Raw genomic sequence first — 27,928 nt, forward strand, 5'->3', positions numbered from 1 at the left:
CTTCCTGCAGGCAGGGTCGGCCTTGAGCCCCTGAGCTATGAACTCCAGGTAACGACTGTCACAGTGATTTGTTCATCAGCTCTGTCTCTTTCTTAATTTCCAAAATCTGGAGAGGGGGGAAGAGGTAAAGAAGTAGGAGAGGGAAGGTGAAGGATGATATTTTGAAACCTGGATTTTCCCCTTCTTTTTTTTTTCTTATATGTTTGGTTATTTATTTATTTATTTAGAGAGTAGGGGAGGGGCAGAGAGAGAGGGAGAGAGAATTCCAAGCAGGCTCTGCACTGTCAGCATAGAGCCTGATGTGGGGCTAGATCTCTTGAACCATGAGATCATGACCTCAGCTGAAATCAGGTAGCTTAACTAACTGAGCCACCCAGGCCCCCAGGGATTTTCCTCTTCTTCAAGGACTTCATCAGTTGTGTCTCCAGGGTCTTTAAATTTTTTTTTTTTATGTTTATTTATTCTTGCTAGAGAGAGTGAGACATAGCATGAGCAGGGCGGGGGCAGAGAGGGAGACACAGAATCTGAAGCAAGCTCCAGGCTCTGAGCTGTCAGCACAGAGCCCGACGCGGGGCTCAAACCCACCAACCATGAGATCATGACCCGAGCCGAAGTCCAATGCTCAACCAACTCAGCCACCCAGGCACCCTGTTTTTAAAGAATTAACACATTGGGGCATCTGGCTGGCTCTGTTAGAGGAGCCTGCAGCTCTTTATCTCGGGGTCATGAGTTTGAGCCCCATGTTGAGTGTAGACATACCTTAAATGAACATAAAAAAAAATAAAAATTAAAAATAAAGAATTAACACAGTAACTGATGAATGGATTTAAAATGTGGTATATCCAGGGGTGCCTGGATGGCTCAGCTGGTTAAGCATCCAACTTTGGCTTAGGTCATGATCTCACAGTTTGTGAGTTCAAGCCCCGCATCAGGCTCTGTACTATCAGGGCCTCTGCACTATCAGGGCCTCTGCCCCTCTCTCTCTCTCTCTCTCTCTCTCTCTCTCTCTCTGTCTTAAAAATAAATAAAAACATTTTTTTTAATGTGGTATATCCATACAATGGAATATTATTAAACAATAAAAAATAAAGTTTAATGCAAGCTACAACACGGATGAACCTTGAAAACATTATGTTAAGCGAAAGAAGCCAGTCGCGAAAGGCCATATATTGTGTGATTCCATTTATAGCAAATGCCCAGAACAGGCAAATCTTCTGAGACAGAAAGTAGATTAGTGGTTGCCTAGGACTGGGTATGTTGGAGGAAGTGGCTAGTGACTGCTGATGGGCACAGGGCTTCTTTCTGAGGTGATAAAAATGTTCTAGAATAGATTGTGGTGATGGTTGCAAAATTCTGTAAATACACCCAAAAAACCCACCCAATTGTATACTTTAGGTGAATTGTTTCCTATGTGAGCTGTGTCTCAATAAAGCTATTATTTAAAAACAAAAAGTGTTAACACACCCTCTGAGGAAGTGGGGTTGAAGGTGGTTTGGCTTCTCAATTTTCTGTAGGGAAACTCAGGGACAGATTCAGTGTGACCCAAAGTGTGAACTTCCGGCTTCTCACTTGCAAGGGGCCCCTTCAAAATCAAGTCATTCGTAATTCTGTGTTCATCATTTTTATTCTTTTCCCTAAAGATGTAGCCCCAAATTGTGTATGCTTTAGGACCCAGAAACCCTGGACCTGCCCAGATGCACATACATTACTTTTACAGTCAGGAAAAAAGCAAGCATGATTTTTAAAAATGTCTTTTTAAATCGCTAATGTGCCTCCCTTTGTACAGTGCTAGACCTCAAGGAAAACAGCCATTGCAGTCTCTGGAGAGCTTGTCTCACAGGATCTGGTGGATCTAATCACAGGTTTCTCTGGGCACTCAGTGCCGTCCATGCTTTAAGGTATCGGCCCTCCAGGAGTTATTCCAAGAGTAAATGCTCAGGAGCATCTTGAGCAAGAATTTTTTTTTTAATTCATTGATTTATTTATCTTTAATCTGTGACTTGACTCTAGCCTCATGTAGTCACCTTTCCCCTTAGTATTTAAGAAAAAATGGTTCCAAGCGGGTAGTGCAGAGATAGTGGGAAATTTAGCATCCCCTTTCCTCCTTGTCTGGGGTCCCTGGGCCTCAGTTTCCAAGGAAAGAGACTGTAATACCTCCTACTGAAAGAGTGGTGAGCACAGAGGGAAAAGAGAGGCAGTACGGGGGGGGGGGGGGGGAAGATCCACTGTAAAGTCATCCTTCCCTCTGGCCAGTCGGGCTGGTGCAGGGTCTGGGCGCAGGGTGTTGTTAAGCAGAGTCACACAACTCCACCAGCTGGGAGAACCCATATTCAAAGGGACAAGACAGAGGGGAGGCTCTTCCGAGTTCAGGGTATGTAGTGCTCCTGGAGTTTGAGAAAGAGGCTGAGAGGCAGGCAGAGTGATAGGACCCCTATGATTTTGCCAAAAAGGGATCCCATCAGAGACAGAAGTACTCTGGGGGGGTTAGCTATAAACACCCACACAACACATCATCTGCTTCCATTGTGTGGACCCCTTAGCCAGCAATCAGACCACTTAGAAAGACTCAAGACTGCTAAACTTCAAGTTCACGTAAGGGAAAGCAAAACGCAGTGTTTTTACTCTAATGTGAGATTTTACTGGTAAAGAGACCTCTATTAAGTTCATGGGATGGAATATTCTGGTTCCAGGGTCCTGTCTGTAATCCTTTACCACCACTGGCTGGACTCTGCAATATCACAGTTTCTGAAGAGAGATGCTCCCCAATATTCAGGACTCATCTCTGTAGGCAAAACTTGTAATGCCTTTGGGATTTCCCTAGAAACCATGTATAATTGTAAATATTTAAAATGCCAAAAAACAGTCCCTACATTGAAATAGTCACCTTACGTGCAAGAATTCAACTCAACACATACATGGTGGGACATGGCATCACACTGTGCAGAGGTGTGGGAAGTGGGGGCCCGGCTCTCCCCTCCACACCTACCTGGAGCTCCCTCCTCACACCAGAGTGCTTTCCTCCCCTCCCCAGGGACATCTGCCTCCTCACTGGTGAGCCACTTGGCTATAAATTCCATTTAAGCAGTCAGTATCAAGGGGAAAAGCTAACATCACTCAGCAGCTCCATACAAGTTTATCCACTATCAGATTTTAACAGCACACAACTCTGGAGATGTACAGCCTGCCATTTTTCTAAAGGAGAGGCTCAGAGAAGTTGAGTAACTTGTTCAGGGTCACCCAGCCACATCATATGGTAGAGCAGGCTTCCAACACGTCTGTTTGAGGTCCAAAGGCTTTTTCTTTTCTCCTTTTTTTTTTCTTTTCTATCCTTTTTTGATTCTAAACAGCAATCGGAATTTTGCCGACTAACAGAGGCCATTAAGGATGTTTCTGAGATTTTTACCTGGGAGCCCTCATTTAATTTTACAAACATTCTAGGAAGCCACTGGTGGCAAAAGAGACTCCCAAATTTTTATCCAATCCAGTACCCCCCCCAACTTTATGTTTTTTAATTAAAAAAAATTTTTTTAATGTTTATTTATTTTTGAGAGAGAGAGCAGGGGAAGAGAGAGAGGGAGACACAGAATCTGAAGCAGGCTCCAGGCTCTGAGCTGTCAGCACAGAGCCCGACGTGGAGCTCAAACTCACGAACCGTGAAATCATGGCCTGAGCCGAGGTCGGACGCACAACTGACTGAGCCACCCAGGCGCCCCTTTTTAAATTTTTTTTAATGTTTATGTATTTTTGAGACAGAGAGGGACATAGCATGAATGGGGGAGGGGCAGAGAGAGAGGGAGACAGAATCTGAAGCAGGTTTCAGGCTCTGAGCTGTCAGCACAGAGCGTGATCCGGGGCTCAAACCCAAAAACCTCGAAATCATGACCTGAGCAGAAGGCAAATGATTAATGCTTAACTGACTGAGCCACCCAGGTGCCCCTTTGCCTGCCCTTTCTAACATTGCAACCCACACTTCCCCTTTCCTTCCCTACTCAGGTTCTGCCCACTTGTTCCTCTCTGACAAGCTCTGTATAAACTTGCTTATTTTCTTTGTTATCTGTCTCCTCCAGTAGAATATAAGCTACAAGAGGGCAGGGAAGTTCATCTGTTTGACAAAGTATCCATAGACTTGGGAGAATATTTGTACACGCTAGGACCTCAATAGATATTGGTTGAGTGAATGAACGAACAAATAAATCCTCTCCTCCTGATCATACTTTTTAGTGTATACCCTATAAAAAGAAATTTGAACTTCATAATCCCTAAAGAATAAAATTCAGCCAATGTTGGCTATAATCCAAATTCAGTTTTAGTATAACATAATTTTTTAAAATAATATTTTATAAAATCCCTACAAAAGTATTAGTAGTTAAGACAATAAATTGGGGCACCTGGGTGGCTCAGTCACATTCTGTGTCTCCCTCTCTCTCTGCCCATCCCCCACTCAAGCTCTGTCCCTCTCTGTCTCTCAAAAATAGATAACGTTAATTTTTTTTTAAAAAAAGGACAGTAAATTGTACTTTATATGCTCAATATGTGTAGGAATTTAACAATTTTTATTGATAAACTAGCGAATGAAACACAAATAAATAGGCAAGACCATCATTCAACCTGAGCTCTGTTTAAATATAACTTTTTTAATATAAGTCTGTCTCATAGAGAAGACCCATCATAGCCACTTGAGTCTCATAATAGTGAAAAAGAGTCAACATTCACCTCAAACTTGGAGCACCACAGTCCTTCTGAAAAAGGATTCCTACAGAAAAGTGTACCAAAATCACGCCATAATTAACTGCACAAACAAAATCTATTTGTAGAGAAAAAAGTGTGTTCGAGAATTGAAGAGAAGAGACCCATGGGGAAAAAGATGGTATCAGCAGTCAAATTCTGCTTTAACAAAAAAAAAAAAAAAAAAAAAAAAAAAAAAAAATAGATGGGTGGAGGGTTAAAGAATATATGCATTATAATAACCAAGCTTTTTAAAAGTCTTATCACAGAAAAGTGAAAAGAAGATCCACAAGGAAGATGCCTGAACAGATGCTGATCGTAAATGACTGGCGAACTGTAGATGAGCCTCTAAAAAAGAAAAGGAAATACAATTCACCAGGGGAGTTGGGGAGCAAGGATAGCCTTACAGGAGGCAAGTGAAGTTGCTCAGAAATGTTTTTAACACTTTGTCATGTTCAGTTTTCAATACACACAAAATTATACAGTATAGTAGAACGGAGACCATCTACCTCAACAGATGCCCAATTACAACAATCACAGCCAATCTTGGTTTCTTTATAGTTCCCTCCACTTTGTCCACCAAAGGAATTATTTTGAAGCCAACCCCAGACATCACATCATTATGCAATATGCATGTCTTCAAAGTCAAGGACACGTTTTTAAAATCATAAACACAATACTAATATCACTCTAGAAAAAATTAACGGGCCCGGGGTGCCGCAGGTCAGCAGAAAAGAATGAGCTGCATTACCTTTTAGCTGCGAGAGGGATAGGGCATCTGGATAAAAAATCCCAGAAGAGAGACAAATCCCACACCCTTAGAATTCACACTGCCAGCCTGACTGCCTGTCAACATCTCCAACTTCTCCTTCACTTGTTCCTTCACGGCTTGAAGGCCACCTGGCCACCCAGTGCGGTGAGTGAGAGCAGAGGCTTGCGGAGAGGGCTTGATTCCTGACACGTCGCGTGTTAGTGTGTGACACTGGAAGAGTGCCAAAACACCCTAAATCTAATCTATAAAAGAGCATCCACCGTGTAGGTTTTTTTAATAAGAGCAAAAGGAAATGGTGCTCATATTCATTCGGCAAAGAATTTAGCACATTAACAAGTGTGCAAAATAGGTTAACTTCTGTTATCACCATTGGGAAGTTATGGTGGGTGAAGATCTCAAAATTGGGATTAAAAGTGACGGTTTTCTAAGGTATCTAACATACGCAGTTTTAAGCCAGTCTCTAAGTTCATTTGGAGTATCTGAGTATCTTGGGCTGAAATACCCAAGGAATGCTGAAATACCCAACAGAAATTATTTATGTAGGACCAGCAAAGCATGTTCTTCAAAAGCATGTGACATTGTTTATTGTAACATCAACTTTGATATCTTGGCCAAGAGCACCTTAAAAATCTAGCAAAAGCATCACAAAGCAAGGGGGGGGGGGGTGATTAGTATGAAAGGAAGGACTACGTCCCAAAGACCATTTTGGAGATCAAGCAAATGTTAATGTTTTAGTGACTGATGGAACAGAAGAAATGGAATGAACTACTGAGATTTAGGAGAGGCCATCAGCTGGAGGCACTAAAAGCAACAGGGAAAAAACAGGAGGGGGGGAATCTAAGACATCCTAAAACGGGAAGAAAGTAAACCTAAAATAACAGATGAAGCCTAAAAGGGTAAAAGAAGCTAAAACAAATATTCCCTGGAAGGGATAAATCCAGAGAGGGAGAATCCTGAACAAGACCCAAAAGTAGCTGATGGTTGAGGGCAGGTAAAGGAAGAGGTAAGCAAAGCACAGTGTGAAGATATCTCCAAGAAGCAGCATCACCTTTAGCCGCTTTACACAAGATGCAATCATCCTGGGATCCACTTGGGACCTGTGAGGAACAGAGAATAATTCAAAAGAAAAAGGATACAGAAAAATAAAGTTGGCTCATTTCTTTTCAGTCTTATTGCAGTTGCTGTGGTCTCTCTTGCCTCTGGGACTTTGCACATGCTGTTCCCACTGCTTGGAAGGCCTCATCAGATCCCACATCACCTTGTTGGTTGCTATCCACCCTTTCGGTGTCAGTGGAGCTATCAGCCCCAGAAAGCCTTTCCTGGCTTCTCGAAACCAGATGGAGTTTCCCCCTGGTCACTCCTATGGCAATCTCAATTCCCATCCTAGGATGTCCATTTATTTGCTCCCCTGTCTCCCATCTCTGTACGGTACACTCCCAGAGAATAAGGAAGATATCTAGTTTGTTACCGTGTCCTCACCATTTCACACAGTGCCTTATTAAGAGTGGGCACTTATTAAACACTGTGAAAAAAAAACCAATGTTTGTATGTATTGAATGCTTACTGTGTGCCAGGCACCATACTGAGCACCTTCCATTTAGCCCTCACAACCTTACAAAATAACTAATGTTATTTCTCCTATTTTATGGGAGAGGGAAGGTTCAACTGAGGTCCGTGATCACCCAGTTAGCAAATGATAGCGTTAGGTTTCAACAGAAAGTTGGGCTGTAAACCTACCCTCTTCATTGGTTACACTCATGGAAGGAAGGGAGGAAGAGGTGGGAGAAAATCAAGGAAGGAAATGCATCCATACGGCCCTCCAAAGCTTCACTAGCAGTGATGAATGGCAGGGCGAATCGGTTTTAAATACTAGTACTTGAAAGAAGGAACAAGTATTATTTTGGATAAACCTAAGAAATGTAAAAATATACATTTGCAGGTGATGAAAAAAGAATCCTCTTGTAAAATGGGCCCATACAGATAAAGAATGTGATTTTATCATTTTTATGTTTGAAGAAATGAGCTTTCCATGCCAGAAGATACTTAAAGAGTGAAACAGGATGTCCTTTCTCAGGGAGTCTGCTGTATTCCAACATTTATTCCTGTAACCTCTCAGTGCCTGCCTTTACAAACCTTTAGTCGCAACATCCTGAAGTCTTACCACCTGAGGTCATTATTACCTAAAGGAGGATTCTTTGAGCACAAAAACTAGAGGTCACACTTCCTACTGACTAGAATAAGAAGGAAAGACTTTCCTCTTTCAAAAAGTAAGAAGTGAGAGAGGAACCCAAGATATTCTTAGATGAGAAGCAAAATACACTATAGAAACTAGTTCTGGAAATGTTAACTCTATTTCTAATCTAAAAGCCCAAACTTTAAAGGAAGATAGAATTCATAAAACTAGTTAGTTTAGCTTCTCAGGAAATGTAACTCACCAATCACTGCACTTCGGCGAATCTTGGCGCATTCGGGACATATTTTCACTTCTACAGAGTTAGGCCATTTACATGAACATTAATCTTAAACAAGTTTTTTATGTATTCGTCTCTTTCTTTGAAAAAGTTGAGGGAATAGAAATAGCTTCGAACATTGAGTGGCTTTCACCTTTCCCATCAGTTTGGGTGTGTACCCTGAGTGACCGTCTAATATGACAGTGTGAGTGAAACAGAACCAGACCAGCTACAGGAGACTGGGATCAGAAGTCCTGCTGTCTTAAAAACTGAGAACAGGGGCGCCTGGGTGGCGCAGTTGGTTAAGCGTCCGACTTCAGCCAGGTCATGATCTCGCGGTCCGTGAGTTCGAGCCCCGCGTCAGGCTCTGGGCTGATGGCTCGGAGCCTGGAGACTGTTTCCGATTCTGTGTCTCCCTCTCTCTCTGCCCCTCCCCCGTTCATGCTCTGTCTCTCTCTGTCCCAAAAATAAATTAAAAAAAAAAACGTTGAAAAAAAAAACTGAGAACAAACTGAGGGTTGACGGGGGGGTGGGGGGGGAGGGCGGGGAGGGTGGGTGATAGGTATTGAAGAGGGCATCTTTTGGGATGAGCACTGGGTGTTGTATGGAAACCAAATTGACAATAAATTTCATATATTAAAAAAAAAAAAAAAAAAAAAAGAAGTCCTGCTGGATGAGGGAGGTCACGATAATGAACAGGTCAACTCAGGGAATCAACAGTTAGAGGCAGACCCTCTGAGACCTGGGCAAGCAGCCTCCCCACTGACCCTCTTCTGACAGTGCCCTTCCCCACAAGGTGAGAAGTCTGCGGGACTGAGGGAATGAAGGCCCCTAAAACCAACCACTAGATTATATTCCAGGTACCCAGGACCCTGGAATTTCTGGTCCAAACAGCCTGGAGCCTGCTTCCCAGGCCTGTGCAGTCCTCTTTTCTGAGTTCACCCTCCTGAGGATGTATCTCACAGCCAGCATGCAGATGTCTAGGCCCAAGTGGTGGCCACGGGTCAGCTTGGATGTGTGGGATGGGACATGAGTGCTGCTGAGGGTCAGACCTTTCACAGCAGAAGATAGATACAGGGGTGGGAAGAAGCCAGGAAGGGGAGGAGAGGAGGACAGAGATGCCTCCACCCCACTGCCACATTCTGGCACAGAACACTGAGGAGTCCGGGATTTCTACATTCAAACCTGGCCCTCCTTGTCAAGAGAGAAATGAGAAGAGAAACAGAAAAGCAGCATAGCCCCATCAGCCAGGCTTGGTATGACCCAGAACTGGCCTTCGCATTCAGGTGAGTACTGATGTCCTCCAACTGAGCATAAACAATTTCACAGATCACAAGTTACAGGCCACACTGTGACCATGACAGAGTAAGAGAAAACCAAGACCTCTTTGTACTCATGTCTGAGCACAGACCAAACTGAGAACATTATTCAAACCACAGCAATGACCACTATCCCCCTACCCTGGCTAAGAAGACTGACTACTGTTTCTTCACCAGCCACAGCACATACCCACTTTGTTAAGGTACCCAGTCACAGGACTACCCCACTTTTTTACAGCATCCATTTAACCCAGAGCAAAACCATACCTTCCTAAACTCTCCCCTAGTCACCCATCATAAGCCCAAATGTCTACTACGCCCTTTCTAACACTGCACGAGATGTCCCTTGGTTCCCCATGGGGTAGAGTCTCTCTCTCATTGGTATAAGTCAATCCACCCAACTTTGTTCCACCACAGGTATGTTCCTGGTGATCTATGCCTGAATGGCATTGACAGGAGATATATTTGTCAGGGTAGGAGGACAGACATAGTTTATTTAACAGCTCATAAACTTGCTTTATGATGTTTAAACACTTAGACATGTGGTAAATGGCCTCCATTTGGACTCTTGCCCAACCCCCACAAATGTTATAGTAGGCCTGACGCTAAGGCGGGGCCTGTGACTGTGTACCTCTGGAGAATAGAGCCACATCCCAAGGAGAGGCATTAAGGAAAGCTTACTGGAGAGAATAGTTTTTAGGGAGGTGGTGAGAACAGTCAAATGGATGTAAGTTCCAAGGCAGACAAATTGGGAACAGCACTTCAGAATCCAGAAAAACTTTTAGAAGGCCAAATACAGTATGGTTGCGATTATGGACCCTAGATGGGTGCCCATTTGGAGCAGGGGGAAAATAAAATGTGCGGCATTTGTGAGGCAGAGGGGAGGGCTCTTTCATAGACAGTCATCAGAAGCTTGAGGAGACTAGCTGAGCTCTAGAGAAGGGACATCTATTCTAAGTGCTGTGACATCATTTTCATTAAGGTCATTGTGGATGGACTTGAATGGATCCTCCAGTTGGTTGCTATGGAAACCCTGAACTAGCAAAGACAGTCTAGTAGCCTGAGTCAAGTGAGTTTAAAAGAAAGAAACTTTTGAAAATGCCTAACTAAAAAATTCCTGGAATGAGGGGAAGAAGAAATTATTCGAGGTGCTTACAAATTTCATCTGAGAAGAACATGCTAATCAGAAATCATGACTGAAGGCTGAGGCCAAGCAAACGACCTTCATTCCTTCCTGTTCAGCTCAAATGCCTGCCTGGAACTGAAACGAGGGCCTCACAGCTCAGGCCTCAGGTCTCCCTCAGCTAAGTTATTGCAAAGAGATAAAGGGGCTTTTGTCTTCCTCTTAGCTAAACACGATCTGGTTACAGGCCCTTCTCCCTGGTCTCTTTCCTCTGCTATATGGAACATCTGCTTATGTAAAAATATAATCAACAAAGGTTCACAAAGACTTTCTTGTCGGCCGAGGTGGACCAGAGATCGCAGGCTTCACCCCCAAACTCAACTTGGCTTATGTGTTCCTGCTCAGATAATTAACTATCCAATTAAACTCAGGTCTGGAAAACAGGGTCACAAAGTCCTCTGAAATGTTGGAGCCAGAAACCAATGGACATGGCTTAACAGAGAACAGAGCGTTCTGGGACAGTCAAATATAGAAGCTTTCAGAGCCAAAAAATTCACCAAAACTCCTGTATGATTTATTTTACAGTTCAGGCAAGTCTCAGGATAAAGGTTTTAAAACTCATTTATTTTTAAGTAAACCTCCCTCCTTTCAGAAGGAAATGCTCCCTAGCTGTTGGCCATAAGAAGTCAAACTCTCTACATGGTCCCAATAATGGTGAGTAAAACAGAGGGTATTTCTGAAGCACAGCCTCCAAGACTGATATGCTTTATTAAAAACAGCAACAAATCTTCATTACTTTTCAGTAATGCCATGAGAAGACCTGTGTTAGAAGTGAGAGTTCAGAGCACATACCTGAGAAATCAGTGCAGGATGATAACAGCCCCATTGGTGCAGAGGAAATACTGGTACCATATGCAACATTACCAGGCGTGGGGTCTTTAGGAATAATCTCTCATCCACTCGGTAATTTTATGGAGAGCAACAAAGGAAGTGCTGCCGTAGTTCTTTTTCTCTAAACGTTTATATATATAAACACGTAAAGAAAATAGAATGATAACAGGATGTTATTCCTATAAATCTTCAATCTGAGTTACCTCTTGCTTGGGCTTCAGCCACGTACAGTGGCAGAATCTTAATTTCACTTCCAGAGCAACCTTTTGCAAAGATTTCCCCTTGTTTTCCCATCAGGGCAATAAGAAAACACAAAAGAGACAAACATCCCCAAACATGAACGCTAATCCAATTCTCTGCCAGGAACCGGGTGAGATTTGATGAAACGCTCAGCACTTAACAACTCTGTGCTTCGCATCTCTCATCCAACAAATGGAAATAATAAAACACACCCTGTCTACTGTCATGAGGATGTTTCAAGAACCTGGGAGTAATAAATATTTAGAGCTGGACGCTTCAGAGGCCATCTGTCCCACCCCTCATTTTACGGATGAGGCCAGGGAGTCCCAACAGATTGACAGCTAGGAAATGGCACGGCCACAATGAGAACCCAAGGTTTTCTCCTGTGTGCTTTCTGTGTGGCCGCACTGTTCACACGTGGAATGTAAGATTGTTACATAAATTGGTCAAAAATGGCTTCTGTGCATTGGCCCCTAGGTTGTATATGTTTTCCACTGTAGGCTGAGACTCATTTGTTCAAAAGCCCGCTGACACCAAATTTAAATTTTTACATGCCAGGTTATATAGCCAAACAAGCAGATTTGTAGCCATTTACAGCCCACCTCTAGAGTTTTGCATACCCCTCGAAAACTTGCCCAGTACCTGTTGGCCATTGATAAGATAGAGACTTCTAATTACAAGACCCCAAGCTAACACCACCTTTCAGTGTTCTCTTACCCAGAGACCACCCACCATGTGCTGAACGCCCCACCCCACCTCCTTATCCCCCACTCCCTTCTCCCCACCCCACTGCTCTCTGCCAGGAGCTCCTCTACTCTCCTCCCCTTCTGGATGTTGGCTTCCTGGAGCCTCTGGATGGAACCTGATTGCCAGTTTTCTGACCTCTGTGGGTCTTCTTAATACTGTTCAGCCTTGGCCATGTGCGGATAAGCCCTGACGATGTGGCCCCTTCAAAAATTACATCTCTTATGCTCATTCACAGGTACCGAAGAAGGGATTAAGAAAAAAATTCACGTAACAAATTGGCCCCTGTGGCCACAAAGCAAATGCTCCACTCGTCTGGTGTGCCTCTGGAGCACCAACATGAAACCCTGAGATCAGGGACAATGCAGAAGTCACCCAGGATGTGACAGTCACTCACAGGCAAAACTGCTTTAGAAAACAAGGCAAGGAATTTCAGCTTAACATTGAATGTTTTATTATTATTTTTTATTTCTTTTAATGTTTATTTTATTTTTGAGAGAAAGAGACAGAGTGCAAGCAGGGGAAGTACAGAGAGAGAGGGAGACATAGAATCCAAAGCAGGCTCCAGACTCTGAGCTGTCAGCACAGAGCCCGATGCACGGATCCAACTCACGGACCTTGAGATCATGACCTGAGCCGAAGCCGGATGCTCAACTGACTGAACCACCCAGGCGCCCTTGTTTTATTATTTTAAAAGTTCCAAAATTTGAAAAGTTCTAAATTCTACCCATCAAAATCGAAATGCATGCACTTTTACAAATGCACAAAACTATTCAACTGCCTTAAATATTACTGACAAGGTGGGGAAACAGCCGACAGGTAGCTAGTTAAACTCTTCTCGCTTCCTGTTGCCATAGGTGTAGATGTAAGGCCATTTTACATTTTACTGGTCTGATGAAATCAAAGATTCAAGTACTTTGGGGGCCCCTGGGTGGCTCCGTCGGTTAACGCATCTGACTTCGGCTCAGGTCATGATCCTTACGTTCATGAACGTAAGACCCCTATCGGGCTCTGCCCCAGTGGTGCAGAGCCTGCTTGAGATTCTCTCTCCCTTTCTCCCTTCCCTTTCCCCACTTGTGCTCCCTCTCTCAAAATAAATAAACTTTTTTAAATGTTCGAAAAAATAAAGTACTTTGAGTATGTGTTCCTGGTTTGGGCTAATAAATAATCCCACCACCACCAGCACCCCACCACCCCAACACAGATCTAAGCTCTAAATTTAACTCAGTTTCACTTGGTTTTGAAGTACTCTATTTTGGAGAAAAACTAACACTTTTCCCTTGTGTACTTTTGCCAAAACTAATAATGCTAGCTGACACAGATCGATCAAATATATGCTAGGCACTGCCTTGAGGGCTTTAAATATATTTGCACATGTCCTCTGCACAACAGGCCCAGTAAGGCAGATCCTATTATTCTTCTCATTTTACCAATGGGGAAACTGAGGCATGGGATGCTTAAGGAACTTGCTCAAAATCAGGCAGTTTCTAAGTCAATACAATTTGACTCTAGAGCTGTCCTGCTCAATACAGTAGCCACTAGTCACATATGGCTACTGAGTACTTGAAATGTGGCTAACTGGAACTGAGCTGTGCAGCAAGTGGAAAAAAAAACACTATATTTTGATGACTTCGTATGAAGAAAAGAATGTAAAATATCTCATTAATGGTTTTTAAGATATTGATTACATGTTGAAATAAGCTTTTGACTATACTGGATACAATAAAATGTTACTAAAGCTAGTTTTAGTTGTTGGCTTTTGCTTTTTGTTAACGTGGCTTCTAGAGAAGTAGGCACGCCACGTGTGGCCCGCGCACGCGGCTTACATTATACCTCTACTGGACCCACGCCGCTCTAGACCCTGGACGCTTCACCATTTTGCTTTGCCCTCCAAAAGAAAGAGCTTATGCTCTTCACATTAATGAAAAAAAGTGAGATCTTCCTTCACGGCAAGACTTAGGTTTTGTTTGCATGGGAGCACGCCAAGGGACAAAGTAGTTAAGACCCACAGTCAAACATTAACCGTGAAACAATCTTCAAAGCCTGCGAGAACAAAAGAGCACGCTCTACCCTCAGCTTTACTTGCTTGAGCTGCTTTCCAACCTGGACTGAAGCCACAGAGTTCAAGAAGTTCAATGACTGTCTGAGCTTTAATGTCTAATCAAAAGCCAAACGTTTGCTTGCGTTTTTGCTCTTGCGTTATTCCCACTTGTGTGATGCCCACACGGAAGAACACAACAGGGTTGGGAGGATGTCGGTTTGTGTGGCTTCTTACCAGGGGTGGCGGGTTGGTTTTCATAGGACTCATACTTCAGTTATTTAGTGATTATCATTGGGTTTCCATTTTCAAGGGAATGTATGAAACACATGCCTGTAAGCAAATTCACCAAACAGCCTAAGGACTCCTTAAGAAAGCCCAAGCTATTCATAAGCTGTAATCGTGGCTCGGAGGCTGGACTGGTTCAGAGCGGAGGCTGGATTTTTCTGTTTTCCTCTGAAAGATCCCTAGGCAGAAAATATTTCCTGAAATGTGAGCGACTCCACAGGTGCCGTCTAATAGAACGGGACTTGGCGGTGAAAACTACAGACGTTCTGGTACTTTCTGAGAAACTCGTGGTCCAGCCCCGCCCCCACCCAGCTATGGACATGACGTCAGTGTGTATTTACTCAGCTCCCTGCAGCACAGGGAGGCTGTCCTCTGTCACCACCTTCACCTGCGACAGCGCTATTTAAAGAGCCTTTATATGGTCCGCACATGTACATATGAGCCAAGCCTTCAACGGACCCCTCCACACGTTCCCTCCCCTAACTTTTCTTAGGGCCTCCCCCTCTTTAGTCCTCTAATGCTTCTTTCTTCCCTGCAGACATGGAAAGGAAGATGTGAGGGCACTGAAAACCTTCCTGGGGTGATGGTAGGGCTGGCCCTCCACCCTGCTGCCCCTCCTCAGTGAGGATTAAGTGTTCCTCCCGGGTGTCCCAACACTGGGCAGCTGTCCCTGAGCCATTAATGGGGGATCAACCAATGACGCTCCAAGGGCTGCAGCTGAGAGAAGAGAGGCCCCGTGCGTTTTATTCACAGGGCTGCGTGTACTCATATAACCTCTCTCTATACAGTGGACCCAACTGTTACCTTTCCCAGTTCCTTGTGGTTTTGCCTCATCTTTCTGGATTCATTATAGGCTTGATGTTCCTAGAGAGCAGCATGCCATGTTGGGGCAGAAGCTGGATGAAAACCTGGAGGCTCAGACTCTCGCCGCCATCGTGTGACTAACTAGCTGTGTGGCTGTGGACATGTCCTGGAAACTCTCTGGGCCTATTCTTCAGGGAAGTGAAGTTTGAATTGGATGATACCTAGAAGCCCTCTCCGTGCTACAATCCCAGGATCCGGAACTTTACAGATCTTCTGGAGTCGTTGGTATTCATTTCCCTAAATCTTTATTTCCTGTGACTCTTGGCTCCAAAGGGTATCACATATTTTGAAGATTTGTGATAAGCAAACTGAACAGGCCCACTTACGAGTGAGTGACTGATAGAATTCCATCCCAGGCTCCAGGACAATGTCCAAGTTATATGACCACCGCCCAGGAGTTTAAAAAAAAAAAAATTAGGGGCATCTGGGTGGTTCAGTCGGTTAAGCATCAACTTCAGCTCAGGTCATGATCTCACAGTTCATGAGTTCGAGCCCCGCATCGGGCTCTGTGCTGACAGCTCAGAGCCTAGAGCCTGCTTTGGATTCTGTGTCTCCCTCTCTCTCTGCCCCTCCCCGGCTCATGCACGCGCTCTCTCTCTTGCTCTCTCGCGCTCTCAAAACTAAACAAACATTTAAAAATTTTTAATAAATAAATCAAAGTTAAAAAATTAAAGTGGAAGAAATTACTACAAAGGGTAATTTGTAGGAAGTGGAGTGTGAGTAAGGCCTGATTTCATTCTTGTAAGAACTGTGTGAAGTTTTTATCATTTGTTCCTATATTTGTTTCTTTGTTTTTGGATTCTTGGCTAAAAGGAATTACTGCTGGGGTCTTCAAACCACATCTCTCTGTTTGTGGCTCTCCCCGCTAGTCCCAATTTACATAGTGCAGCGGGATAAATACCACAAAAGCTGTTCTCACCACTCTGCCCCTGCTCAAAAGCCTCCCAGCTCCTTCTTGGCCAACTGGACTGAGCACAACCCACTCAGCTTGGCAGGGCAAGGCTACCCACACCATGGCCTCGTGATCCTGACCAGCCTGTCCCACTGCCGTTCCCCAAACACAATGACCAAAGCGCTCCCACACACCAGCATCCCTGGAATTATCACAGCCATCCCATGACCCCATCTCTCCCGTCCCAGGAACGTTCTCTGCTCTCTCCACCTGAAAGATCCAGTTCTGCAAAATTAATACCAAAAAGCCACTTCTTTCATGATAGGATTTCTCTCTCCTTCAAAACCCCTTAGACCAACACTATCTAAGACAAATGAATACAAGTCACATATGTGATTTAAAGTTTTCCAGGAGTCCTATTAAAAAGAAAAAAAAAAGAGGGGCGCTTGGGTGGCTCAGTCAGTTGAGCGTCCAGCTTGGGCTCAGGTCATGATCTCACAGTTTGTGAGTTCGAGCCCCGCGTTGGGCTCTGTGCTGATAGCTCAGAGACTGGAGCCTGTTTCGGATTCTGTGTCTCCCTCTCTCTCTGCTCCTCCCCTGCTCGTGCTTCTGTGTCTCTCTCTCTCTCTCTGTCAAAAATAAATAAACATTAAAAGGTAATAATAAGCTCAATAAGCTTTAAAAAAGAAAAAAAAAAGAAAGAAAACAGATACAGTCCATTTCAATAATATATTTTATCTAACCCAACATATCCAAAATACTACTAATGAATTTTTACATTCTTTTCTTTTCTTTCTTCTTTTTTTTTTGTACCAAATCTTTCTTTTTCTTTTTTAACTTTATTTTTGAGAGAGAGAGAGAGACAGAGGGCAAACAGGGAAGGAACAGAGAGAGAGACACAGAATCCAAAGCAGGCTCCAGGCTCTGAATTATCAACCCAAAGCCTGAGGCGGGGCTTGAACTCACAAACTGTGAGATCATGACCTGAGCCGAAGTCAGATGCTTAACCAACTGAGCCACCCCAGCACCCCTGGTACCAAATCTTCTAAATCTAGGGTGCATTTCATAGTTACAGAACCTCTCACTTAGGGTCCTAAATTTTGATAAGAAACACACAATCTGTATGTAGATCTCACAAAGCCTAAATTGAAAAAGATACGGGCACCCAAGTTGTTCCAAAAAGCTAAAAAGTCTGCTAGTAACTGTACCCAGTATTCTTCAATTTACACTTAAACTAATCATAATGCAATAATATTAAATGTTCAACTCCTCAGTTACACTGGCAGCTTTTCCAGTATTCAACAGCCCTGTGTGACTAGGGGGATGGTGTCAGACGAGCAGCCATAGCCCGGCGGACCTCCCCAGAGGCATGAGTTCCACTTGGCTTCCTTCGGGCAGGTTTCCTGTGTGTGTGACCTCAGCTAGATGGCAAACCCCACAGGGCAGAACCGCACCCCTCCCTCTCACTGCTCTATCCCCAGTACCCAGCGTGGACCTCCCACAGGCTAGGCTCTGAATAAATACTTTATGGATAAATGGAAGAAAGAGTAAATGAATAAGGATCTTCTTTGTGCCATTAGGTTATTGGTTATGGAGTATATATTTTATTCTTCTGGATGTTTTCTATTGTGCAAACACAGGGTCGTGCCCATTAAGACAGCCAGCAAGCATCGGCTCCTCTCTGAGATGAATTTGGGATGCTGTAGCCACATAAGATTCATTTTTCACCTTATTATACTCACATATACATGTATATGTATGTATATGTATATATATATATATATGTGTATATATATACACACATATATATATATATATATATCATACAGAAAAATAGTTCTTAGCCTTTAACTCTTTAATTTTTTTTTTAATTTTTATGTTTATTTATTTCAGAGAGAAAGAGTGTGAGTGGGGGAGGGGCAGAGAGTGAGGGAGACACAGAATCCGAAGCAGGCTTCAGGCTCTGAGCTGTCAGCACAGAGCCTCACGCGGGGCTCAAACCCACGACCCTTGGGATCATGACCTGAGCTGAAGTCAGACGCTTAACCGACTGAACCACCCAGGCACCCCTCTTTAAAATTCCTTTTCGTGTGGGGTGCCTGAGTGGCTCAGTCGGTTAAGCATCTGACTCTTGATTTGGGCTCAGGTCATGATCTCACAGTTTGTGAGTTTGTGCCCCGAATCAGGCTCTGCACTGACAGTGAGGAGCCTGCTTAGGATTCTCTCTCTCCCTCTTTCTTGTTCCCTCCCCTGCTCTCTCTCTCTCTCTCTCTCTCTCTCTGCCTCTCTCTGTCTCTCTCTCAAAAAATAAATAAACTAAAAAAAAATGTTTTTTAGTTCATTTTAGTGTTAGGGGAACCTGGGTGGCTCAGTCAGTTGAGCATCAGACTCTTGTTATCAGCTCAGGTCATAATCTCACAGTTTGTGAGATCGAGCCCCACGTTGGCCTCCGCACTGACAGTGTGGAGCCTGCTTGGGATTCTCTCCCTCCCTCTCTCTCTGCCCCTCCCCCGTTTGCACATGCACACTCTCTCTCTCTAAAAATAAACGTTTCAAATAACTTTTTACATTTTTTTCAAATAAAATTCTTTTTTGTGTTAGAATCAATGAATGTGCCCCCCCCCCAATGTGTTAGGGCCACACTGCACAATGAGTACAGCAGTATTTTTCCTCCTTGAGCAATGCTCTCAAGCATGCAATTCTGACCAATTCACTCTCCCTCCCTTCCTCCCTCTTGCTGAATCAAACACTCGACTTCTAAATTTTAAACAGGATGAAAGAATGAAAGAGAGAAAGAAAGAAAGAAAGAAAGAAAGAAAGAAAGAAAGAAAGAAAAGGAAGGGAGGAAAAGAAAAGAAAAAGAGAGGGGGAGGAAGGAAGGGAAAGAGAAAAAAAGAGAGAGATAGAGAGAGAGAGAAAGGAAAGAGCACTGGTATGCGGAGTATGAAGAACAGCCAGTAGCAAACCCCACTGGGAGCACACCGTCCCCACAGCAGGGTGCGGCCGTGGCCCCGTGGGTTCAGCAGCAATTACATCCATTTCCAGGATATCTGGAGCCTTATCTGGAGATCAGTACCTGGAGAGACAAGCCTTGTTTCCATGACAGAGGAATTACTACAAAAGAATCAGGCTGATGCTTATCAACTATTCTCATCAAAACATGAATCAGACTCATTGCTTTATGGAAAAGCTCCTGATCAGGCAAGGTGAGGGCGATGAGGCTGAGCCCAGTGCAAATGGACAGTCCTTGGACTTTTATCACAGAACAGGAGCACTGGGGCTCTAGAGACACAGTTCTGAAGAGTCCTGAGGAGTCCTGGGGTTAGGAAGCTAAGAGTCTGTAATCCCTGCCACAAGCTTGCACTGTCCCATTGCACCCCAAGCAGAGAATATCAGCCTCCCTTGCTCGCTCCCTCTCAAAAACAAGATGGAATTCATGTGATTTTTTTCTCATACTCCATTGACCTCGCCCTGCGAGCCCTCCATATGTGGCTCGTGAGTGGGTATGCCTTGCCCTCAGCGTATCCCCTGCCATTTATCCTAATTAAGCCCCTCCGACAGATATCAGGATTCCAGTTGAAATCCTCCTACAACATATCCCATTTGTCACTGCTCCAGTCCAGCGGTTCCTCTCTAAGATTCTATTTCTGACATCTGAATAGGAGAAGGAAAGAATATCTGGCCAGAGGAAACAGCACAGCACAGGTAATCACTTGACCTGGATCCGTAATGATTCCAATATGACTGGGGGCAGGAGTCTGCTCCGACCTTCCTTCTTCATTTCTTGTCCTTTTTTTACTCCTAAATGTATCGGGGCTCTTAGAATTTTGTTTTGAAAAAAATTGAAATTACAAGAATATCCAAGGCAGCAATTTTAAGTGGAACCTCACTTCTAAGTCCAAAATGTTCCACCCAAACTGGAATTTCCTGTCAAGTTTCCTCCCATGCATATTTTTCCTTATAGCTGCATGATTTCCAATTGATTTTATATTTAGTAGTGGTTCCCAGAATTCCTAAGACAATAGACATCTTACCAAAAAAAGTTACATGACTAAATGAATCCTCATATTAAAGGAATTGTGAAAGTGGAACAGATGTGATTAAAAGTAACCTTTACTGGGGTGCCTGGATGGCTCAAGAGTGTCTGACTCTTGATTTCGGCTCAGGTCATGATCTCACAGTTCATGAGTTCAAGCCTTGCATCGGGCTCTGCACTCACAGCTTGGAGCCTGATTGGGATTTCTCTCTCCCTCTCTCTCTCTCTCTGCCTCTCCCTGGCTTGCTCTCTCTCCTCTCTCAAAAAATAAATAAATAAACATTTTTTTTAAAAGTTAAAAAAAAAAAGAAAACTAACCTAGGGGCACCTGGGTAGCTCAGTCGGTTAACCGTCAACTTTGGCTAGGGTCATGATCTCGTGGTTCCTGGGTTCAAGCCCCATATCCAGCTCCATGCTGATAGCTGGGAGCCTGAAGCCTGCTTCAGATTCTGTGTCTCCCTCTCTCTCTGCCCCTCCCCTGCTTGTGTTCTGTCTCTCTCTCTCTCAAAAATAAAGAAACATTTAAAAACATTTTTTAAAAACCTAACCTTTATTATCAGATGAAGGATAGTATAAGACTGACTTTCTGTAGGGCAAGGTTAACTGACTGCATTAGTCAAGATACTAACAGAAACTCAAACTACTTAAGCAAAATGGCTGGGTATTGCCTTATGAATCTGGAATATTTATGAATGAATGGATATGGACTTCAGGAAGAGCTCGATCCAGGTGCCAAAACAAGGTTCTCAGGACTCTTACATCATGATCTTCATTTCTTGGCTTGGCTTTCTGCTGAATTTTAGAGAAATGTTATTCTCCTCTGGTACAGCAGTCTTATTCTAACAGCTATGAAAAAATGGCTATTGGCTATTCTAGATCACAGGCTCCTGGCTTAGAAATCCTAGTGGAAAGAGATTATGTAAAAGTAGGTAAATAAGTCAATCTCTCAGAAGGATTCTGAGATTTTTGGCCCTGACTTTGTCACATGTCCTCCTCTGCAATAATCATTCTTTTGTAAGAATAGGTGGAGGGAGTTTTTCAGAGCACCACAACCTGCCGAGAAGGCAGAGCAGGGATGGCGAATGATCTGGAGCTCTCTGCTACTGAACAATGCAAATCTTCCAGTTCAAGGGGAGGGGAGAGGTACCCAGAGGACTGGTGTGGAGGTGGCTCAGAGATCACTTACTGTGTAAATGCACCTCACTCTCTGGCTCCCTGACTAGAAGCTGCAGTTCAATTGTCTCAAATGCCCCTAGCAGTTCGACATACCCTTACTTTCACAACTCCTGAGAAAAATCCCTTCCACCCTGAGTGCATTGTTAGAGGTGGAGGTGGAGAGAGGAAGGAAAGAGGAAAAAGAAGAGTGTCTGCTGAACCATCCCTTGGCCCTCCCCCTCTGAAAGTCATGGTCCTGCAGGGGTCCCAGTCTGGATGTCCCCAGCATTATTATGCACCTGCCCACAACCTGAGACAGTCCACATCATAATTCCTGCCCCAAATTTACTTTACTGCCTGAATCATCTGACCTTGAAACTGCAGAAAAGACCCCACCCAACCTTGCACAGGATCCTTATGATCTGAGTATCTCTGCCCCTGAGGCGAGGCTGAGGTACTAATCCAGTTCGTTCCCAGGAGGTGATGGACTTTCTAGGAACTGACCCACCTGTGCACACGTGGAGCCTCCAAGACCAGACAAAACAGGTCTCTTGCCCATCAAGCTGCCCTCATCCACTTAGACTCTACTCGCAAGGAACAGCCAGGGGTCTTTTTCTTCTCTGCTCTCTCTCCTTCCTCTCCTCTCCCAAGACCCTTCTGCTGCCCCTACCCCAACGGTTCGAGCTCTGATCTGGAGGAACAGTGCCTCTAGGGGAACCCCAGGGTCCTTCTGATTCTTCAGCGTAAAATAGCATGAAGGAAGCACATGTCTTTTTCCTGATGACACTGACCCCTTCTTATAGCTCAGCCAGGCTAACAGTGTCCTCATCTATTTGCCCCATGGTCACCCCATTCTATCAACACTCCACATAGTGGCGAAATGTTCATGGGGGAAAGAACTCGCTGTCCAGCCACCATATTTTTCTGGATCAGTCTACAGTTCGTATTCTTCTGGATCAGAGCTATTGCTCTGCATTTGTGAGGTCATTTTCTCAGGGTGGACCATTTGGGTGAAAAAGAGGCCAACCAGGTGAATTTCTTCCTTCTGAGGTGCAAACTAACTTCCACTCCTCACTGGTCCAGATTATCATCTGGGCAACATAGAAAGAGAATAATAGTGCATAGTCCAGGGAGTTTTAGTACGTTTTAAAGAATCTCATGACTTACTCATGTACCAAATATGTATTTGATGAAGCAGCAAAAGGCAAGCACAGGGCAAAGCACAAGCTAACACTCCATAAGGACCACTCCCCCTCAAGGTGGGATATGTGTGACATTCCTCAGGCCCTCCTGGCTGCCCAAGAACAAAGAAACAGGAAAAACAAATAGTGAACCGATAGAGATCACAGTCCTGCAGGACATAAGTCTCCATCAGTTTGCAACTGTCTTAATGATTTACAAGAAAAAAGGCAATCTCCAGAAACCTATAGACTCCATTTCCTGGAGTCCTAACCACCCTCCCCTCCATAGGATAGAAATTCTTATATTATCAGTCACTCCTCACAACCTCAGTGCAGCTCTTTCTGCCCGAAGGTCCTGTCCCCGGGCTATAATAAAACCGCCTTTTTGCACAGATGTCTCAAGAACTCTTTCTCGGCCATCAGTTCCAAACCCCAACACTTCAAACCACATCATATTGAATATCATAGTGAACACGCCCGGCCCTCACTGGTTAGTGGTAAACTAAGCAGACATAATCACTACTCTCACGGCAAATTAACATCTAATTCCCAGTTGTCTTTTGCAACTCCCCAAGAAGTCATGTGTCAAGGCAGCAAACAGCTAAAACCAGTAGGTAACAGGGGATTAGAGGGGCTTCCTGTCTCTGCTGTAACAAATTACTGCAATGGTGGCATAACACAGCTATTACCACACAGCTCTGAAGGTCAGAAGGCCAAAATGGGTCCATCTGGGCTAAACTTAATGTGTCAGCAGAGCTGTGTTCCTTCTGGAGACTCCAGGGGAGAATCCATTCTCTTGTCTTTTCCAGATTCTAAAGGCCACCACATTCCTTGGCTGATGGCCTCCTTCCTCCCCCTTCAAAGCCAACAGCGGTAGGCTGGGCCCTTCTCATGCCGCCATCTCCCTCGTCCCCCTCTCCTACCTCCCTGTTTCACCTTTAAGGACCCTCGCAATTACATTGGGTCCACCCAATGATTCAGGATGATCCCTCTATTATAACCAACTGATTAGCAACCTTCTCCTTTACCCCTAAATTTAACAAACTCACACGTTCCAGGGACTAGGGCGCGGACACCTTTGGGAAGCCATGATTCTGCCTAACACAACTTCCAGATCCCCTCTTCCTGACACCGAGAAACAGCTGGATCCCAACCTGCCAAGTTGAGGCTGCAGGGCCAAGAGTGCTGTGTCTCTCTCCTCTGGCCTCAGTCACCACCTTCACATCTACGCTCTGGTCAAGGTGCTGAGCCGGGCCTCTCCTGGAGGCCTCAGCCTCCATTTCATTACCTCTCAGAAAGTGGGCCTCTAGTCCCGATTCCTCAGGTTCTTTAATTATCTGGTGTTTCTAAAGGGTTCTTCTATTCCAAAGCCCAGACTTAGCCTGAAGCCAGGAAGAAACAAGAATCCAACTGTGACCTGTGACCTCAGTCTCTCCCTCTGCCTAACTTCTTGTTCTCACAACCCCAACAGGAGGCTCGAGACTGCTCTTTCCTCCACACCTCCTACCTCCTCAGGGCTGGTGACAGACAACCTGAGGCCTAACCCACTACCTGCAAAGGAGGAAGAAGCTTCTCCAAGATCTTCTGAAGAGATTCATAGTTCTCCTACACTAAACTAATGTGAAGAATTCACATTACACTTCCCTTCACACCCCCTCCCTTCCTCATTCTCCCAAGACTAGGATCTGACTGGGGACTGAGTCGAAACTATTTTAGCCACCAAAACTGACCAATTATCTGGAGTGCCTGGGTGGCTCAGTCGGTTGAGTGTCCAACTTCTCAGGGGTTCATGAGTTCAAGCCCCACATCGGGCTCTCTGTTGTCAGCACAGAGCCCACTTTGGATCCTCTGCCCCCCTCTTGCTGCCCCTCCCCCCACTCATGCTCTGTCTTTTTTTCTCTCTCTCAAAAACAAATAAACATTAAAAAAAAAAACAAAAACTGATGGGGCACCTGAGTGGCTCAGTCCGTTAATCTTCTGGCTTTGGCTCAGTTCATGATCTCACGGTTCATGGGTTTGAGCCCTGCATGAACCCATGCTATGCTGACAGCTCAGAGCCTGGAGCCTACTTAGGATTCTGCGTCTCCCTCTCTCTCTGCCCCTCCCCCACTCGCTCATGCGTGTGCGCACTCTCTCTCTCTCTCTCTCAAAAATAAATAAACATTAAAAAAATTAAAACTGACCAATTATCTTGTTGTTCCATTGGCTCTCTGACCTCCACCTGAAGCTCCCCAAACCCATTGCTTCACTGGGTACCGAGCGCCCCAAAGTAACAAGATTTACAGGCTGTGGAAACACATCTGAAAATGTTTCTAAAGAGCACTCCAACTTTTCTCATATAGAAGTGCGCATGACCTTGGGGAGGTAGGAAAAAGAGGATTAAACTAGAATTCAATCCGAAAAGCAGTGAGAGTAGTTTCTAGCAAAGCCCTGAACCAAAAAGAGAAACTTCTCTATGAAAGGCACATCGTGTGGTTCTCACAACAAGCCACAGACATGGCGCATTTAGTTACCAACTGAGAACAGTGCAGGGGAGAGTGCCAGAAACTGTCGACACTCACAAAGGGTCTAAAACCCCAGCACAACCCACTGCCGAGTCATTAAGTTTCTGAATTTATTTGGTTAAATGTATGGGGTACTTGAATTTATTTTTTTAATGTTTTTTTTAATTTATTTTTGAGAGAAAGAGAGCACAAGGTGGAGAGGGGTGCAGAGAGAGGGAGACACAGAATCAGAAGCAGACTCCAGGCTCCGAGCTGTCAGCACAGAGCCCGACGCGGGGCTCGAACTCACGAACCATGAGATCATGCCTGAGCTGAAGTCAGATGCTTAACCGACTGAGCCACCCAGGCGCCCTGGGTGTACTTGAATTTAAAAGCAAGGGAGCTTTCCTTTGAGACACTGTGAGACAACAGTGTTTGGTCTGTTATTAAAACTCCAGTTCAAAGTCCCAGCATCCAGGGGATCCACCCCATGCCAAACCTACTTCTTATGCAAAAGGGCTTTCCACAGACTTGTGCACATTTTAATTGTGGGAGAACTGATGTGGAGTTTGGTACCATGGCCTCTACTTAAAAGACCCACAGGAGTGCCTAGATGGCTCAGTCAGTTAAGCATCCAGCTCTTGTTTTCAGCTCAGGTCATGATCTCATGGTTCATGAGTTCGAACCCCGCATTGGGCTCTGTGCTCACAGTATGGAGCCTGCTTGGGATTCTCTCTCTCCCTCTCTCTCTTTCTCTGCCCCTACCCTACTCGCTCTCTTGAATGAATGAATGAATGAATGAATGAATGAATGAATAAGACACATAAAGGAGAAGCCCTAGAGTGCTAAGGGTCAGAACTCACGGTTTCTTCAGGATGTATTGCTAAGATGTGACTGAGTGGGGTCTTCCAGGGGGAGGCCTCCAGGGAGTTTTCACAATTTATTCCCCCACCAGCTTGTCCCATCTGTTGTCCTTCTAGTACAACGTGGAATCCACCACAGGATGGTTGAAAGTCCACCGAGTTTAACGGTATGGGGACATGCCCGTGACATGTTGCTTAGTGAAGAAAAGAGGCTCACAGTCTATACACTTCTAACCTGGTTTACAAGTGTGTCTGTGGATATGCTTTATATATGGGAGTATGATGTTAGAAGGAAATAACACACAAATCTTAGGGCGTGAATCTCATGAGCGAACTTGTTTTCATCTCACTTTTTTGTATTTTTCAATTTTTCAACACTCAACACATACGGCTTTTGTTATCCTAAAAAGAACAAAAACGATTAATTAAAACAAAATGTCCTTTACGTCCTCCTCGCCATGGAGACCAAAGTTCAAATTCCTCCTATCTCCTCCTCCTTTGGCATCTGATCCCACCTTCTAATGAACTACAGCCAAACTATGCAGAAGAGAAGGAAGAGGACAAGAATTCTCGGGTGAACCCCGGGGACACTGGTAACCAAAGGGTTAGTGAGGCTGCACAGTCGGCAGAATTTACAGGGGTCACCATTTTGCTGAGAACCCGCACACCTTTCTTTTTGCTTATAGAAGGTGTGCATTCAGGGCTCTTGGCTGGACAGAGAGGTTCTTAACCAGGGTCTAGATGACCCGGGAGATTTGTCCACAGGACAGGCCAAGACCCTGGGCTGGACTAATTGGGTCTTTCCAATGTCAGGTATGAAGCAGGGAGAATGAAGTCACTACCTGTGTTTGCCCAGCTTGGCTGGTTCTGTTTGGCAGGTGGGTGTGGAGGACCCACAATGCCCACTGCGACTATGCAAGCCGGGGCAGGCACAGGTGGCTCCCACAGCTGCCTCCTCCCAGAGGACAACACCCTGCCCAAGGCCAGGCTTCCAGAACGTCGCTCCCCTGCACCTACTTCCCCGGCTCCGTGTATTATGGTGCAATGAAAAGAACAAAACAGAAATCAGATCACTAAGTTGGAATCTGTTACCTCCTAGCTGTGTGACCTCGGACAATACTTAACTTCCAGAACATGTGTCCTTATCTATTAAAATGGAAAGAATGTACTAAAGATCTGATTGAGCTGTGAGTTTTAAGTGAGAGCACATATACTGAAGACACTTCGTATTATACAGCAGTAAACACAGGTTTGTCATTCTCCTGAGGAGACGGGGCCTAGCCTTCTGCACCCTTGTCCCCATCATGGCAGGACCTAGGGGACAAGAGTCACAGTCACAGGATAGGTAGGATAAAGAAGTCCCTGCCCACCTTTGCCATCTCATCTGCCCCCGTCCTGACAGGGGTCACCTCCCAGCAAACCACCCTTATGGCACCCCGGGGATAATGATGGTGGCTAATGGGCATGGAGGAAGTTAGAACGGAGGCTTCGGTTGAAACACTAAGACAACAGATAAAAGACACCGAATTGCATTGTGAGCAAACCATCCTGTAGCCCTGGTAAATGGCGAGTGGCCAAGAACAGCCTGGGGAGTCAAATTCCCCATCCCCATGGAGAGCAAGGGGGCCCTGAGAGGGAGGACTTGCACAGAGGACCGTTGATTCAGGTTTAGGACAGCAGATGCCAAGATGCGAGAGAATGTTCCCACTCCCCCCATCAACCCCTCCCTGCACCCCATCCCAGGGAGGCCAGGAACCACCACTGGCCAGTATGTTGAGCAAGAAAGAGAAAGAAAGGAACCTCCCCCCCACCCCCACCCCCCACTGCCCAGACAGACTTGATCGCAGCCAGCCCCTCTCCTCAC

General features: G+C 44.8%; 1 long non-coding RNA gene across 4 annotated transcripts in view; it reads right to left on the minus strand.

Moving 5' to 3' along the window:
- Positions 1 to 27,928, minus strand: part of LOC132682057 (uncharacterized) — a 243,354-nt gene that overhangs the window by 149,409 nt on the left and 66,017 nt on the right. The window contains exon 1 of one of the 4 annotated variants that reach the window (XR_014137388.1): positions 11,242 to 11,330. The exons of the other annotated variants lie outside the window; for them this stretch is intronic. This is a non-coding gene — a long non-coding RNA (uncharacterized LOC132682057). Of the gene's footprint in view, positions 1 to 11,241; positions 11,331 to 27,928 lie in introns of those variants that run through there. 4 annotated transcript variants of the gene reach the window in all.

This window comes from Panthera onca, chromosome A1 (assembly GCF_046562875.1).
Source record: "Panthera onca isolate mPanOnc1 chromosome A1, mPanOnc1 haplotype 2, whole genome shotgun sequence".
NCBI classification, from domain to species: Eukaryota; Metazoa; Chordata; class Mammalia; order Carnivora; family Felidae; genus Panthera; species Panthera onca.